The sequence below is a fragment of the Oncorhynchus tshawytscha genome, linkage group LG27 (genome assembly GCF_018296145.1).
Source record: "Oncorhynchus tshawytscha isolate Ot180627B linkage group LG27, Otsh_v2.0, whole genome shotgun sequence".
Taxonomy (NCBI): domain Eukaryota; kingdom Metazoa; phylum Chordata; class Actinopteri; order Salmoniformes; family Salmonidae; genus Oncorhynchus; species Oncorhynchus tshawytscha.
Genome location: NC_056455.1, coordinates 16,780,397 through 16,796,974, shown reverse-complemented (window position 1 = coordinate 16,796,974; position 16,578 = coordinate 16,780,397). Strand labels below are relative to the sequence as shown.

Here is a 16,578-nt window from a genome sequence, read left to right as displayed (position 1 = left end):
GCACATGCCTTGCTTCTGTGGATATTATGATGAGGAGATGACAGTATGAAAATGCCACCTGATGAGGGGTGTTCATTCGTGTGTGCGTAAGCATGCATGTATTCATGTGCATGTGTGCTTGCGTGTGGTGGCGTAGTCAAATAATGTGGTGGCATAGTCAAATAATGTGGTGGCGTAGTCAAATAATGTGGTGGCATAGTCAAATAATGTGGTGGCATAGTCAAATAATGTGGTGGCATAGTCAAGTGGCATAGTCAAATAAACACCAACCAGACGGCAAGACAAACATCTTCTGTACAGATTCACTTCATTGCTGCTTTACTGAGAAGAGAGGAAGCACAGTGCAAAACATGATTTAAAGTATCCCTGACATTTTTTCACAGCAATTTCAATCTTCTATCCACCACTGTATTTCTCACCAAAATATAATTTTGGCTCTCCTTTTATGATTGCCTCTTCCTTCCTTTGAAATTGCTAAGTTTCCCTGTTTTATGATAGTATTTGTTGGGACAAGCAGGTCAAAACATGGGACAATTTTTCAAGCCAGAAATGCAATATAAATAAGAGATGAGAGAGAACATGTAAATCAGAGTCCCTGGACACCAATTAAAATTGAGATAACTAGAACCATTGTTATGGTTACCACAGATTGGCACATTCACAGTCACTATGCTACAGTATAAGGAAGAGGGAACAGATGATGGATGATCAACTGCAGTCTCTCCAAATGATGTAAACAACACTTACACTTGTAAGCATAAGTTCACTTCACAGCTCACTCCTTGTCCAGACTGAGGATGGTGATGCTGACTCAATAGCGAGGCAGCATCTGGAAATCCACCAAATTCAGGTATTTGGCTCCTGCTCCGGAGCTCTTAGCCAAGTAGCTTATTCACTCCCAGTGAGCTGAATCAATCACCATGTTACATAAATGAGACAAGAGAGGGAATCAGTCCCTTCTAAAAAGAGAGTTAAAGTAAATAAGCCATTGACTCCGTACTGATGTATACCTGTGGGATGATTGTAAATGGTGCCCTACTTATTTAGTTGTCATTGGTTCCTTTCCTCAAAACCTACAGTATTTGCATTCACTTATAATAGTGTCTCCCAAAAGTACTGGAGTGCACTTCAGTGTCAGATAACGGACAGACAGAGGGCAGACAAAGAGAGAGAGAGAGGGAAAGAGAAAAAATATAGACAGAGACACGATGGGGAATTAAAAAAGAGAGTGAGGAGAGAGAGAAAGAAATACTTTTGTAAGTGTAATATTTACTGTTCATTTTTATTGTTTATTTCACTTTTGTTTACTATCTATTTCACTTGCTTTGGCAATGTAAACAGACATTTCCTATGCCAATAAAGCCCTTCAATTTAACATTGAAATTGAGAAAGAGAGAAAGAGGGAGAGAGAGAGAGGGGGGATAGAGATAAACATATAGGAGAGAGAAGAGAGGGAGATAGAGGAGAGGTAGAGAGAAGGTAAGGCATACCATGTATGCCAAGAGAGAGAGAGAGAGAGAGAGGAGAGAGAGAGAGGGGGGATAGAGATAAACATATAGGAGAGAGAAGAGAGGGAGATAGAGGAGAGGTAGAGAGAAGGTAAGGCATACCATGTATGCCAAGAGAGAGAGAGAGAGAGAGAGAGAGAGGGAGAGAGAGAGAGAAAGAGAGAGAGAGAGAGAGTGAATGAATATGAAGTCACGTTGAATGAGTTGCAGATAGCGGGCAGTGCCGAGCAGTAGAAACGGAGAGGCCGAGGGGAGGGGTGGAGAAATAGTAAGCAGGGAGGGAGAGTGAGTGAGAGAGAGAGAGGGAGAGAGAGAATCAAAGGATAAATCCTTACTACATAATGATTAGGACTCACAAGCCCTTCCTGTGACATGGAGTGTAGAAGCCAGGATTACAACGGGACAGAGTAAAGAGGCTACAGGCAACATAGGGGGAAGGAGGGACACAGGTGCAAGAAGAGGAAGGGGCACACGGGAACAACAAGTGCATTGAACACGGCCACTAAAGGTTTCAGGGATCCATGCAACAACCTGCATCAAGAGCGATTTGGAAGCTCACAGGCTGACCTGCTGCTGCTGTCCTCTGTCTGGGCCATCTGTCTGTGGGCGTTGGAGCTAGCAGACCCAAGCCCAGCATCTGGACAGCACTGTGTCTTACTTAATGGAGGGGCCAGCGTGCCGCTGGAGAGCACGGGGAGCACCGGAGGCTCAGGTTATCCTGCAGACGTGAATTCGATGAGAAATTGACATATAGTCGATGAGTGTGTCATCAAAAAGATGGGCGCGACAGCAGTGGGCAGTGAGAGAAGGAAGAGGGCATCGGGCGCAGAGTTTTAACTGTCGGAAGACGTGAAGAATTTCACTGAATCAACCACTTGTTTTCAGTTTTTTTTTTATGGCTTTAACTCTGCGTTATTGGGCCACTTCTGAGATATTTTCTCTTGGCCAGGAAGTGGATACAGATTAGATGTGTTATCAGAGGTGAGAGGCTGCTGAAGACCAGCCAAGACACAGAAATTACACACACACACACACACACACACACACACACACACACACACACACACACACACACACACACACACACACACACACACACACACACACACACACACACACACACACACACACATGCGGTATGCTTCATTACAATGAGTACATATATACACTCTCTGCCCTATTGAGCACACACATACTCAGATACACACATACAGACACAGCCCATCTCGCACAACGCTCGGGGACTTGTTACCGTAACAAACCTCTCTGGGACTAGCTGTTCCAACTTCTATCCTCACGCCTTACACTGGAAATTAGCCTGTCACTACGGCCGTGGACTGCCTCATTCTGTTTATGAGTTGCTCCTTCTTTCCTCTGGCACCGTCTTTCTTCAATCACCCTCCATCACTCTATACATACTTCCACCCCCCCCCCCCCCCCCACCCCACCTCCCTTACCAGCAAGCGATAATGTGACCTTCTGCCAAAGTGCTGGAAACCATGCCACGGTCGCAGCGGGCTCCTCTGTTGCTACTGAAATAGACTCCAACAAGTGCCGAAAGGAAGGGAGCGGGGGAGTGAGGGAAGGGAGACAAGGGAAAACAGAGAAGCAGGACAGCTGAAGCCACGGAATGAGCCGGTGGGAGCCAGGGCTGGATGCGGATTGCCAACGCAGGTAATGGATCCCTTTCCCTTTCCCTTCCCCTACCACTGTCTAGCCTAGAGCTGTACCCAGACCCACCGCACTTTACTGTCTCAGACTGCCTGCTTGTACCGGACAGAGAGGGGTCGGCTGGATGGAAATAATTCCAAAAACAAATGTGATTGCAACGGGCTGCTGTCAATATTGTAATGTACAATGTAATATTGTAAAGGAGGCTGCTGCTTTGTCACAGGTGCTACATGTGTTTGTTTTGCTCTTCGAAAGTAAAGAGACGGTGTAGATAGCAGACCCATCCTCCACCCACTCAAGTCAGATGAAATGTAATGTATGCTTGGAAGTTGGAACTAAATAAACCATTTACTGTGAACTGTGGGGAGTAGATCACAGGACCTGTGTAAGGCGTCAAAGGACTGGCTGTTGGCTGTGTGACCGTGTGGCAGCATGACTGTGCCTGTGTGTCTGTGGCTGTGCTTTACTTCACAGTGTCACAGAGGATTTGGCAAAGTTGATCGATTCATCATTATAAACAGGAAAAACAGAACAGCTGAGAAGGGCTGCAGTTGTACACTGCATGCTGAAACTGCCAGAGAAATTGAATTGCCACTGAGGAGTGACTTTGCTCCTGTGGGACAAGAGAGTGAATGAGACTTCTGTAATTATACTAGCATCCATCCCAGTGCTTTAGTTTCATGAATACAGAGCAGTTCCTTGACGTTCTGTAGACAAACTCTACCTTTCAATTGTCTTCTGTTATGGCACTCCCACCCTGCGTTTGCATTTCAACTGAAGGAAGAAAGAGAAAGATGAAGAATGAAATTATGAAAGAAAGAGAGAGGGAGAGAGAGAGAAAGAGAAAGAAGGAGAGATAAAGTGAAATAGTTAAATTGATGGTTGAAATGGGATTGTTAAACTGACCACGTTATTCAAACTACAATGACCGTATCCACAACAACGTTCAAGGTCAGATACAGGTGAGAGAACCCCAAGCAGGGAGAACTTGTCAACGTGGATATCCATATACACTGTATGAACCCCGTTCGGGTTTCCTGTAAGACAGTGGCACTGCTCTGAACAAAGACAGTTAAGAAAAAAGATCAACCACCCGGTTTTATCATTTCACCTGAGTGCTTCCAAGACCATTTCCTAATACCTGTGGTATTTTTAGACCAGCTAGAGTGTGTGTGAGCCTGGTTCTGACCAAGGCAGATTGTCTAGTTCCATGCATGGCCAAGCATTACCTGCCTAACAGGTTGGAGATTTGTATGCCAACATAGTACATTGGCATTATGCATTACTGTGTCTACCTTTTCTCTGTGAGTTTCACTTGGGAGAGAAAAATGTGTGAGCAGAATTAAATAATGTATTATAAACAGTAGACAGTTTAGCACCAGTTGTTCTATATCGTGGTTTCCCTGATGAGATGTATAGTGAATAAGTGTGTGTGTGTGTGTGTGTGTGTGTGTGTGTGTGTGTGTTGGGGGGGAGAGGGTTAACAGATGAGACATCCCATATTTGGAAGCAAGGCTCTGTGTGACAGGGGAACGGTGCATTGATCCCTGGGTATGCTGGCTCCCCTCTTCTAGAACTGGTCATCACATAGCATAGAATACACACACAGACGCACACACACATGCGTGCTTACACACACACACAGATGCAGACACAAGCACTCAGTCACACACTGACGCTAAAACACACACACTATTGCAAACGCACAAGCACCCACAAGCACCCACACACACATGCACACTTACATACACACATTCTGACTCACCAACAAACAGAGGCACACACACTCATTCGATCCATCCTACCATGGGAGACCAAAATGTACAATATCTCACCTGTCTACTTGTATATTGTTTTTGGAGGGCTTTTTTAAAAGAGGCTTTTAGGGTTGAAAATATCCAGACATCCCCAACCTTGAGTGACACTATAGAGCAGGGCAACAGAGGGTTAAATCCTGAAGGACACGGGACTGGGGGAGGGGCGTACAGTAGGTAATCTAGAGAATAAATCAAATCAGCAATCAAGCCGAGATGTTTTTTAACAGATGCTGGGATTAATCCAGCCTTCCTCCACTACATCACACAGTCACACTCAACCACTATTACACACACAACACTGCACACAGAAAGGGTTCGCCCATGTTTACACTTAACTTTCTCTTTAGCTGTGTAGTTTAGTCTCATAGAGCACAAACATGAGGATAATCACAGCATTCTCCACTGGGTTTTTGTCCTGCTTTAATGGTGCATGTATGTGCACCTAATCTGTGCATATGAAATAGTATAGCTTCCGTCCCTCTCCTCGCCCCTACCTGGGCTCAAACCAGGGACCCTCTGCACACATAGACAACAGCCACCCTCGAAGCATCATTACCCATCGCTCCACAAAAGCCGCGGCCCTTGCAGAGCAAGGAGAACAACTACTTCAAGGTCTCAGAGCGAGTGACGTCACCTATTGAAGCGCTAGCTAGCAATTTCAGATCGGTTACAAATACATGCTGCCAAGGTGAGTCTGTGGGGAGAAAGAAAAAGTTGGTTCCAGTCTAAAACAACTGTCCTCATTGGTCAGTTGTGAAATTTGCACTCTGTCTGGTCTGAGCCAAACTAGGAGACCACGCACCAAGTCCCATTAGCTGGCTGTTTGTTCCCTCCCATCCTAGTGTGTCTCCAATGACCTCCAGAGCTCTTGTCTCAGGGTTAGCTGCTGCTTCGTCGGCTGTCCAGCCTGCCCCACGACACTCAGAGCTGATCAACTTAATGAAATGGTAGAGCTATCAGTCCTCACCCCATCCTCACCCAGTCTCCCCCTGTCCCTCCACACAGCAACACATCCCTCAACTCTGAGTGGAGAAAGGGCATGGAGAAGGGGGATAGGAGGGAGGTGGAGACAGAAGGCTGGTAAAATGACAAGGGGCCTTTACACCTGAACAAACAAACAAGACACACATGCATGAGATGCAAATTGATCAAGCCACAGGGACAAGCCAGACAAGCACACACTGAGCAGTAAACAATGTACTGCAGGGGGAAGGTGGCCTCATACCAGAGCAATCGAGCCAACGTCAAATAAGTGAATTCCGACCAGAACCAACAACGCTGCGTCGTCACGTAATCCTTTTCCAGTGATATATGGCCCTCATAAAGTAGGGAAGAATTAGGGCACCATACATGTTGAGAAACACATGAACTGTAACAGTTATGTGTGTTTGCTGCCTGGTGTGTATGTTACAGTATGCCCCTGCAGCACTCACATAGCAGGGGGTAGAGGTCTCCGGTGATATTTTAAAGGGGAATTTAGAGGCTGGCTTCAGTCAGTGTCGTTCTCCTCCAGAAGTTTATTGCCGTTGTACTGCTTCACGGGCAACAGAGACTCCGGTCCCCATTTGTATTCAGGGTGCAGTGCTGTGTGCACCTTGTCTAACGTCCTGTCGCTGTTGAAAAGGAAAACTGACACAATGTTGCCTGGCTGGGGGAGCAGAGCGGCGTCTTCTCATCCTTCTCTCTCTCTCTCTCTCAATCTCTCTCTCGCTCTCTCTCTCTCTCTCTCTCTCTCACCTTAGATCGTATGAGTGTGCATCTGTGAGAATGTGTGTGTGCATGTGTGATTTGTAATGGAAAAAAAATGTAGTAGCCTAATTGCCATCTATTCACGCTTGTTTGTGTCGTACATAATATTTCACTAGTACAACTACAACCTTAGAACCCATTCCTGGGAATTGATGTGCTGTTTATTGCAATTAGATATCGATGCCATGGCTGTCCAAATCAAAATATAAAGAACATCTCTAATTCCATTTGAAAAGCTTGGAGTGGGCATGATTCATTTATATGAATCAGGTTTGGGGTTCTGTGATGCAGCCTTGACAAAGTGATAAAACCACAAAGTTGGAGTTTTGGGCAAAGAAGTCCCCCCAGGGCAAACACTCAATGGGATGGTTACCGTATAGTATACTGTATCCCAGAGGTAGATTATTAAACAAAGTGGTATGTTCATATTCATGTGTGAGGGGTCTGTCAGGGCGGATGGGTGGGCAGCAGCCAGCAAGTCAGCTGTCAGATCAGGATGGTGACATCTGGACCGGGAGGGGATTCTCCCATCTCCATCGTCAGCCATGGACCTCGGCTTAACCAGGGTTTTAACCATGATCTCTGCTCCACATACCATATGGACACACGAGGGCCACAGACAGCACGGCCAAAAGCCAGGACTACTACAACCCAAAGCTTACACCACCATGACCATGTTGACCCAACCGTTTCTTACTTGACACCGTGATTTACAGTGCCTTCAGAAAGCATTCACACCCCCTTGACCTTTTCCACATTTTGTTGTGTCACAAAGTGGGATTAAAATAGATTTAATTGTGATTTATTGACAATGATCTTCACAAAATACTCTGTTATGTCAAAGTGGAAGAACATTTTAATGTTTTTTTATGAATGGAAAATAAAGCACTAATCTATCTTGATTAGAAATGATTCAATCCCCTGAGTCAAGAGGTTAGAATCACCTTTGGCAGCGATTACAGCTCTGGACACCTGGATTGTACAATATTTTCCATTATTCTTTAAGTAATTCTTCAAGCTCTTGTCAAGTTGGTTTTTGATCATTTGCTAGACAGCCATTTTCAGGTCTAGCCATAGATTTTCAAGCCAATTTAATTCAAAACTGTAACTAGGCCACTGGGGAAAATTCAATGCCGTCTTGGTAAGCAACTCCAGTGTATATTTGGCCTTGTGTTTTAGGTAATGCTGAAAGGTGAATTTGTCTCCCAGTGTCTGTTGGAAAGCAGACTGACCCAAGTTCTCCTCTAGATTTTTGCCTGTGCTTAGCTCTATTCCATTTATTTATCCTAAAAAACTCACTAGTCCATTCCAATGACAAGCATACACCTAACATTATGCAGCCACCACCATGCTTGAACATATGAAGAGTGGTACTCAGAGGTGTTGTGTTGGATTTGCCCCAAACATAACGCTTCGTGTTCAGGACAAAAAGTTAATTTATTTGCCATTTTTTTGCCGTATTAATTTAGTACCTTATTGCAAACAGGATGCATGGAACCTTGAGGAAATTTACAGTTGATTTGTCAGAGGACAAACCATCCACAGAGACAAACTGATATCTTTCCGACAGATAAGATCTAAACCAGGCCAGAACCCTGTGTAGACCAATTTGGGTTTCCAATCTCTCCAAAAGAATGTGGTGATCGATGATATCAAAAGCAGCACTAAGGTCTAGGAGCACAAGGACAGATGCAGAGCCTCGGTCTGACGCCATTAAAAGGTAATTTACCACCTTCACAAGTGCAGTCTCAGTGCTATGATGGGGTCTAAAACCAGACTGAAGCGTTTTGTATACATTGTTTGTCTTCAGGAAGGCAGTGAGTTGCTGTGCAACAGATTTTTCAAACATTTTTGAGAGGAATGGGAGATTTGATATAGGCCGACAGTTTTTTAAATATTTTCTGGGTCAAGGTTTGGCTTTTTCAAGAGAGGCTTTATTACTGCCACTTTTAGTGAGTTTGGTACACATCCGGTGGCTAGAGAGCCGTTTATTATGTTCAACATAGGAGGGCCAAGCACAGGAAGCAGCTCTTTCAGTAGTTTAGCTGGAATAGCGTCCAGTATGCAGCTTGAAGGTTTAGAGGCCATGATTATTTTCATCATTGTGTCAAGTGATATAGTACTAAAACACTTGAGTGTCTCCCTTGATCCTAGGTCCTGGCAGAGTTGTGCAGACTCAGGACAACTGAGGTTTGGAGGAATACGCAGATTTAAAGAGGAGTCCGTAATTTGCTTTCTAATGATCATGATCTTTTCCTCAGAGAAGTTCATGAATTTATCACTGCTGAAGTGAAAGCCATCCTCTCTTGGGGAATGCTGCTTTTTAGTTAGCTTTGTGACAGTATCAAAAATACATTTTGGATTGTTCTTATTTTCCTCAATTAAGTTGGAAAAATAGGATGATCGAGCAGCAGTGAAGGCTCTTCGATACTGCACGGTACTGTCTTTCCAAGCTAGTCGGAAGACTTCCAGTTTGGTGTGGCGCCATTTCCGTTCCAATTTTCTGGAAGCTTGCTTCAGAGTTCGGGTATTTTCTGTATACCAGAGAGCTAGTTCCTTATGACAAATGTTTTTTGTTTTTGGGGGTGTGACTGCAACTAAGGTATTGCACAAGGTTAAATTGAGTTCCTCAGTTAGGTGGTTAACTGATTTTTGTACTCTGACATCCTTGGGTAGGCAGAGGGAGTCTGGAAGGGCATCTAGGAATCTTCGGATTTATAGCACGTCTTTTGATGATGCTTGGTTGGAGTCTGAGCAGATTATTTGTTGCAATTGCAAACGTAATAAAATGGTTGTCTGACAGTCCAGGATTATGAGGAAAATCAATAAGATCCATTTATTGCACTGTGGCAGTGAGTAGGTCCGGAGAAATGTTGGACAAAACCCACTGAGTCGATGATGGCTCCGAAAGCCTTTTGGAGTGGGTCTGTGGACTTTTCCATGTGAATATTAAAGTCACCAAAGATTAGAATATTATCTGCTATGACTACAAGGTCCGATAGGAATTCAGGGAACTCAGTGAGGAACGCTGAATATGGCCCAGGAGGCCTGTAAACAGTAGCTATAAAAAGTGATTGTGTAGGCTACATAGATTTCATTACTAGAAGCTCAAAAGATGAAAACGTTTTCTTTTGTAAATTGAAATTTGCTATCATAAATGTTAGCAACACCTCCGCCTTTCCTGGTTACACTATGGTCACTAGTGTAACCAGGAGGTGAGGCCTCATTTAACACAGAAAAGGCTTAAGCCATGTTTCAGTCAGGCCAATCACATCAAGATTATGATCAGTGATTAGTTCATTGACTATAACTGCCTTGGAAGTGAGGGATCTAACATTAAGTAGCCCTATTTTGAGATGTGAGGTATCACAATCTCGTTCAATAATGGCAGGAATGGGGGAGGTCTTTATTCCAGTGAGATTGCTAAGGCGAACACCACCATGTTTAGTTTTGCCCAACCCAGGTTGAGGCACAGACACGGTCTCAATGGGGATAGCTGAGCTGACTACACTGACTGTGCTAGTGGCAGACAGGCTGACATGACAGGCTGGCTAACAGCCTGCTGCCTGGCCTGCACCCTATCTCATTGTGTGGCTAGGGGAGTTAGAGCCCCGTCTATGTCCGTAGATAAGATGAGAGCACCCCTCCAGCTAGGATGGAGTCCGTCACTCCTCAATAGGCCAGGCTTGGTCCTGTTTGTGGGCAAGTCCCAGAAAGAGGGCCAATTATCTACACATTCTATTTTTTGGGAGGGGCAGAAAACAGTTTTCAACCAGCGATTGAGTTGTGAGACTCTGCTGTAGAGCTCATCACTCCCCCTAACTGGGAGGGGGCCAGAGACAATTACTCGATGCCGACACATCTTTCTAGCTGATTTACACGCTGAAGCTATGTTGTGCTTGGTGACCTCTGACTGTTTCCTCCTAACATCGTTGGTGCCGACGTGGATAACAATACCCTATACTCTCTACACTCACCAGTTTTAGCTTTAGCCAGCACCATCCTCAGATTAGCCTTACCGTCGGTAGCCCTGCCCCCTGGTAAACAGTGTATGATCGCTGGATGGTTCGTTTTAAGTCTAATACTGCGGTTAATGGAGTCGCCAATGACTAGGGTTTTCAATTTGTCAGAGCTAATGGTGGGAGGCTTCGGCGTCTCAGACCCCGTAACGGGAGGAGTAGAGACCAGAGAAGGCTCGGCCTCTGACTCGGACTAGCTGCTTAATGGGGAGAATAGGTTGAAAGTTTCTGTCGGCTGAATGAGTGACACCGGTTGAGCATTCCTACAGCATTTCCCTCCAGAAACCATGAGAAACATAATTCCACTTTGACATTATGAGGTATTGTGTGTAGATCAGTGACACACAATTAAATTCAGGCTGAAAAAAAAAAAAAGTCAAGCAAAAAAAAAAAAAAAAAGTCAAGCTGTGTGAATACTTTCTGAAGGCACTGTCCATCTGTGTTAGCATGACCAGGGTGAGAAGGACATGACTGATGAATCATGCCAGGCCAGTGCTGCGAAAGGCTCAAGTAAACACGTGTTAGGTAAAATAGATTACACCCCGGATACCATTGTAATCTGCTACTGCCTCTCAAAGATTATTACCCTCACGCCCTTCCACATACAATCTGTTCAATCTCGCCACAGAGAGTGCTGACAAAGCAAATGCAGAGGATGGAGTTTGGTGCTATAAATGTGATAAGGGTGTGTAGAGATATACAGTGGATATCAACATTTGTCAAATGACAGGACAACACGTTACTGTATTCTTGGCATTGAGAAATTCGTTGTATACCCTTGTGCCTTTGATGTATTGCCCTTAAAATAATTGATCAAACAAAAAATGTGATTAATGATCAAATGTTGGCTGATGACACAGTATATAATCTTTCATTGGGGTTCCTTCCTAATGGGTCTGGCAATGATGACAAATTGGTTCTATATGACCTGTCTGTTTGTGTTGGCAACAAATGTGTTGTGTGCACTTTCAATATAGTATGAGACATTATCACCTTCGTCCTGTGCTGCAGCTACACGAAGATGACATGGAAATGTAGTAGTCCTACATTATTACCCATCTGCTAAGTTATTAACAACCTGCCTGTCATTGTACCACTGACACACAGAGACAGGACATCTGTTAAGTTATTAACAACCTGCCTGTCATTGTACCACTGACACACAGAGCCAGGACATCTGCTAAGTTATTAACAACCTTCCTGTCATTATACCACTGACACACAGAGACAGGACATCTGCTAAGTTATTAACAACCTGCCTGTCATTGTACCACTGACACACAGAGACAGGACATAACCTGCTGGCCTTTGCCCTACTAACACCACAGAGACAGGACACACTGTAAACGTCCAAACCCATTCTACCTTACACACCCTCAAATCCAAAAGCATAATCTTAAATCAGAAATCAGCAGGTTGTGGGCGACCCAATGCTCCCCACTTCTTTTGTTGTGTTTTCACTTTGAACAAAAACAAGGGGGTTGAGCCCTGAGCCATCTTCTTCTAGGCTAGGAGTGTCTTTGTGTTAATCCCGCTAACTCGAATGACCCTGCTGCCCCAGAGCTGGAGGGAAAGTGAAAGTCACTTCCAACCTAACATTACAGCCGCCAGAAACAAACAGCAGGTGAAGGTGGTGTGAAGCCAACAAGCATCATTCTCGGTTCTTGGATCTGAATCAACTCGACCCCAAAAGAAACAAAGAAGCGAGAAAAAGAAGGCTCATGACCAATCCATAAACTCCAGAAAAATGTGAATACATTTTGAAAGGTGGAAGAGTGACTCCCAGATGGCCACCGTTGTCATGGACTGGTAATGTTAGGTAAGTGTTGGGTTACATGTTTAGCCTGCTAGCATTGTTAGCTGCTAGAGTGTTCAATGTTCAAGCTAGCTAACAAGGCTACTTAGCAAGCTAACTAACGCCTTCTGTATTTAGACTGTTTTGTACTCAAATAAATCTAACGATGGCATCATGTAGCTGCACTGCATAAACCCTACAAGATGCCCAATGCCTTTATTTCAGCTAGCTAACATTAGCTTGCTAAAGCTATATATGCAGATTGTTTCGCATGTAGATGATAATGCTAGCTAGTGAACAGGATTTTTGGCCCAGGACCACCCCAAAAAATGCAACTAGCTATACATTTGGTACGGTAACATCACACAAACATGTATTCCTCAGGGAGATATGGGTGGGGACGGTCTGATTTAGAGGGAAAGAAATGCTGTATGCATTTTCTGTTATGCTTTGTGATTCAATAATTATTTTGTTGGTAATCAACCAAAATAGTTAGCTATATTTGCCTGTTCCGCATATTGCCTGCCTATATACAGCTTTGATTCCTACCTGGAGTACAGAATGGTACATTAGCATAACACATGTTAAACTGGTTACAGCACCACATCAAGGACACTGTTGTGACACTGACTTATTTGAGAATCGAACCTCTGTGGCAGGGCCGTAAGATGCATTGCCGTCATACTTGCTCTGATGACCTCCTAGTAGGGTGTGAAAGGTGAGAACCGGGAGTAGCACATAACAGTTTGTGGCCTGGAGGTGTGGGACCTAACAACATGGTCGTCATTCAAAACTGCTGTGTGGCGAGTACTTGCCTCCCGTGATCCGTTGCGGCAACATATAGGCTTTTTGCCTGGGAGCTGGGAGATAGCTGTATATGTCCTACCTTGCATGTTCGTTTTATTGTTTTAAGTGTTCAGTTGTCATTGTAATTGTCCCATTTCTTTGTATGAAAACAGTAACTTTTTTGAATGATGAATTATGGGGATTTTTACATAACAGAGATGTATTTATGTGGTCAGTCATTTATCATGCAACAAACAGTCCAAGTCATCCATGATTTTGTTACTACGGCAGTGTTGATGCTGATGGGAGAAAAAAAATCATATCACTGACATGTATTGGGCTCCCGAGTGGCGCAGCAGTCTAAGGCACTGCATCACTGCCTCACTACAGACACCCTGGTTTGATTCCAGGCTGTATCACAACCGGACGTGATTTGGAGTCCCATAGGGTGGCGCACAATTGGCCCAGCGTCGTCCAGGTTTGGTTGGTATAGGCCGTCATTGTAAATACAAATTTGTTCTTAACTGACTTAAAATAAAGTATTGGAATCACTTACTGTATTAGTGCAAGTGTCAATGGCCTTTCCGAACCAAGTTTTCATAGTATTAATTCTAACCCAATGTAATTGTATATTAATTTCTCAAGCTTCAGCAGGAAAATACTCTAACGAGCATAATGTCTGCCATTCTGTATGAACAAAAGTTCCCCACCAAGTCCTTGGCACTGATGTTCCTGGCGAAACTCTTGTTTGGTTAGTAGTGAGACAGGAGGGATGAGTCAGTCTTTGGAGGTTGTTGGCACTGTGTGGGAAATCATCAAATGAATTGTTATTTCAATTTGACAACATTTTTTAAATGGAATTTGAGTTAATTATGGTGAGAACGTATGCACCATTTATGAATTTAACCATTAATGAATTGATGCTTGGTAACATATTGGCCATGGTCTAACCTGAGAGAGAGGAGGTAGGTAATACTGGCAATGGTCTCACCAGAGAGAGAGGAGGTAGGTAATACACTGGCCATAGTCTCACCTGGGAGAAAGAAGCTAGGTAATATATTGGCAATGATCTCACCTGACAAATAATATACTGTCTATGGTCTCACCTGAGAGAGAGGATATAGGTAATAATATACTGGCCATGGTCTCACCTGAGAGAGAGGATGTAGGTAATAATATACTGGCCATGGTCTCACATGACAGAGAGGATGTAGGTAATAATATACTGGCCATGGTCTCACCTGAGAGAGAGGATGTAGGTAATAATATACTGGCCATGGTCTCACCTGAGAGAGAGGATGTAGGTAATAATATACTGGCCATGGTCTCACCTGAGAGAGAGGATGTTTTATTTTATTTTTTATTTCACCTTTATTTAACCAGGTAGGCTAGTTGAGAACAAGTTCTCATTTACAACTGCGACCTGGCCAAGATAAAGCATAGCAGTGTGAGCAGACAACACAGAGTTACACATGGAATAAACAATTAACAAGTCAATAACACAGTAGAAAACAAAGGGGGAGTCTATATACAATGTGTGCAAAAGGCATGAGGAGGTAGACGAATAGTTACAATTTTGCAGATTAACACTGGAGTGATAAATGATCAGATGGTCATGTACAGGTAGAGATATTGGTGTGCAAAAGAGCAGAAAAGTAAATAAATAAAAACAGTATGGGGATGAGGTAGGTGAAAATGGGTGGGCTATTTACCAATAGACTATGTACAGCTGCAGCGATCGGTTAGCTGCTCAGATAGCTGATGTTTGAAGTTGGTGAGGGAGATAAAAGTCTCCAACTTCAGCGATTTTGCAATTCGTTCCAGTCACAGGCAGCAGAGTAATGGAACGAAAGGCGGCCAAATGAGGTGTTGGCTTTAGGGATGATCAGTGAGATACACCTGCTGGAGCGCGTGCTACGGATGGGTGTTGCCATCGTGACCAGTGAACTGAGATAAGGCGGAGCTTTACCTAGCATGGACTTGTAGATGACCTGGAGCCAGTGGGTCTGGCGACGAATATGTAGCGAGGGCCAGCCGACTAGAGCATACAAGTCGCAGTGGTGGGTGGTATAAGGTGCTTTAGTGACAAAACGGATGGCACTGTGATATACTGCATCCAGTTTGCTGAGTAGACTGTTGGAAGCCATTTTGTAGATGACATCGCCGAAGTCGAGGATTGGTAGGATAGTCAGTTTTACTAGGGTAAGCTTGGCGGCATGAGTGAAGGAGGCTTTGTTGCGGAATAGAAAGCCGACTCTTGATTTGATTTTTGATTGGAGATGTTTGATATGAGTCTGGAAGGAGAGTTTGCAGTCTAGCCAGACACCTAGGTACTTATAGATGTCCACATATTCAAGGTCGGAACCATCCAGGGTGGTGATGCTAGTCGGGCATGCGGGTGCAGGCAGCGATCGGTTGAAAAGCATGCATTTGGTTTTACTAGCGTTTAAGAGCAGTTGGAGGCCACGGAAGGAGTGTTGTATGGCATTGAAGCTTGTTTGGAGGTTAGATAGCACAGTGTCCAATGACGGGCCGAAAGTATATAGAATGGTGTCGTCTGCGTAGAGGTGGATCAGGGAATCGCCCGCAGCAAGAGCAACATCATTGATATACACAGAGAAAAGAGTCGGCCCGAGAATTGAACCCTGTGGCACCCCAATAGAGACTGCCAGAGGACCGGACAGCATGCCCTCCGATTTGACACACTGAACTCTGTCTGCAAAGTAATTGGTGAACCAGGCAAGGCAGTCATCCGAAAAACCGAGGCTACTGAGTCTGCCGATGAGAATATGGTGATTGACAGAGTCGAAAGCCTTGGCAAGGTCGATGAAGACGGCTGCACAGTACTGTCTTTTATCGATGGCGGTTATGATATCGTTTAGTACCTTGAGTGTGGCTGAGGTGCACCCGTGACCGGCTCGGAAGCCAGATTGCACAGCGGAGAAGGTACGGTGGGATTCGAGATGGTCAGTGACCTGTTTGTTGACTTGGCTTTCGAAGACCTTAGATAGGCAGGGCAGGATGGATATAGGTCTGTAACAGTTTGGGTCCAGGGTGTCTCCCCTTTGAAGAGGGGGATGACTGCGGCAGCTTTCAATCCTTGGGGATCTCAGACGATATGAAAGAGAGGTTGAACAGGCTGGTAATAGGGGTTGCGACAATGGCGGCGGATAGTTTCAGAAATAGGGGGTCCAGATTGTCAAGCCCAGCTGATTTGTACGGGTCCAGGTTTT

The 16,578-nt window shown here is 44.5% G+C and overlaps 1 protein-coding gene across 2 annotated transcripts in view; it reads left to right on the top strand.

The window, feature by feature from the left end:
• The first annotated feature begins 1,833 nt into the window (after positions 1-1,833).
• LOC112235020 (glutamate receptor ionotropic, NMDA 2C-like) overlaps positions 1,834-16,578 on the top strand; it is a 96,578-nt gene continuing 81,833 nt past the window's right edge. For both annotated transcript variants that reach the window (XM_042307359.1, XM_042307357.1), the window contains exon 1: positions 1,834-3,182. The gene's annotated coding sequence lies outside the window, so the exon portion shown is untranslated. The remainder of the gene's footprint in view (positions 3,183-16,578) is intronic.